This window comes from Micropterus dolomieu, linkage group LG01 (assembly GCF_021292245.1).
Source record: "Micropterus dolomieu isolate WLL.071019.BEF.003 ecotype Adirondacks linkage group LG01, ASM2129224v1, whole genome shotgun sequence".
NCBI classification, from domain to species: Eukaryota; Metazoa; Chordata; class Actinopteri; order Centrarchiformes; family Centrarchidae; genus Micropterus; species Micropterus dolomieu.
This window is the reverse complement of record NC_060150.1, coordinates 49,577,762-49,579,258: the sequence shown is the minus strand read 5'-3', so window position 1 is coordinate 49,579,258 and position 1,497 is coordinate 49,577,762. Positions and strand designations below refer to the sequence as shown.

Below are 1,497 nucleotides of genomic sequence, written 5' to 3'. Positions count from 1 at the left end.
GCCCAGAAGGAGGAGTACTTCAGGAGGAGAGTCAGTGATGAAGAGCTGTCCAGCAGAATCATCTCACACATCAAGACCTCCAGGAGCCTCCACATCATGTGTCTAATCCCAGTCTTCTGCTGGATCACTGCTACAGTTCTGGAGCACATGTTGACTACAGAGCAGAGAGGAGAGCTGCCCAAGACCCTGACTGACCTGTACTCACACTTCCTGCTGGTTCAGATAAAGAGGAAGAAGCACAAGTACGATGAGGGACATGAGACGAGTCCACAGGAGCTGACGGAGGCTGACAGGGAGGTTCTTCTGAAGCTGGGGAGGCTGGCATTTGAACAGCTGGGGAAAGGAAACATCATGTTCTACCAAGAAGACCTGGAGCAGTGTGGTCTTGATGTAACAGAGGCCTCGGTGTACTCAGGAGTTTGTACAGAGATCTTCAAAAGAGAGAGTGTGATCTTCCAGAAAACAGTCTACTGCTTTGTTCATCTGAGCGTTCAGGAGTTTCTGGCTGCAGTCTACATGTTCCACTGTTACACCAGCAGGAACTCAGAGGGACTGGAGGACTTCCTGGAAGATAGCGATGATGATGAAGATAATGACAATGATTATGATGACTATTATGATGACAACGGAAAGGACAATGACCATTACCCATCTCTGGATGTCTTCCTGAGGAGCGTCATGGAGAAATCCCTCGACAGTAAAAATGGCCACCTGGACCTGTTTGTTCGCTTCCTTCATGGCCTCTCTCTGGAATTCAACCAGATACTCTTAGGAGGCCTGCTGGGTCAGACAGACAACAGTCCAGGAATCATCCAGAGAGCCATCAACAACCTGAAGGAAATGAAGGCTAAATTTATCTCTCCTGACAGAAGCATCAACATCTTCCACTGTCTGACGGAGATGAACGACCACTCAGTACATCAGGAGATCCAAGAGTTCCTGAAGTCAGAGAACAGATCAGAGAAGAAACTCTCTGTGATCCACTGCTCAGCTCTGGCCTACATGCTGCAGATGTCAGAGGAGGTTCTGGATGAGTTAGACATTGAGAAGTACAACACATCATGGCAGGGACGACTTAAACTGATCCCAGCTGTGAGGAACTGCAGAAAAGCTCGGTAAGTCCAGATTGTAAGCAGCTACCGTCACTATTTCGTAGTTTCTGGCAGGTATCTGGAGACACAACTAACTGCAGCCACCAAGACTCCATTTCTATTTGTCATTTCAAGTGTCTTCTATCTAGATAAAATCCAGATAAGACTCTTTCATTTACACTCAACAACCTTGTCTCTGTTGGACAGATCACAAATCTAATTGTGTCCGTCTTGGTTTTCCCAGCTGTATATGAGGGTAGACTCTACTCAGTGCAGATGGTGGTGGTGGTGGTAATGCATATGCAAATGTAGGGAAATGACAGCATCACCAGATGAAGAACTTCTGCACTTTAGCGGTTTTGTTACAACATTAACAGTCAAGCAGCCACTATGCCTATTCATATAG

General features: G+C 46.7%; 1 protein-coding gene across 1 annotated transcript in view; it reads right to left on the bottom strand.

Annotated features, from left to right (window-relative positions):
- The window catches only part of LOC123968066 (NACHT, LRR and PYD domains-containing protein 12-like), a 583,923-nt gene that overhangs the window by 31,051 nt on the left and 551,375 nt on the right, over positions 1-1,497 (bottom strand). The gene's annotated exons all lie outside the window — the stretch shown is intronic.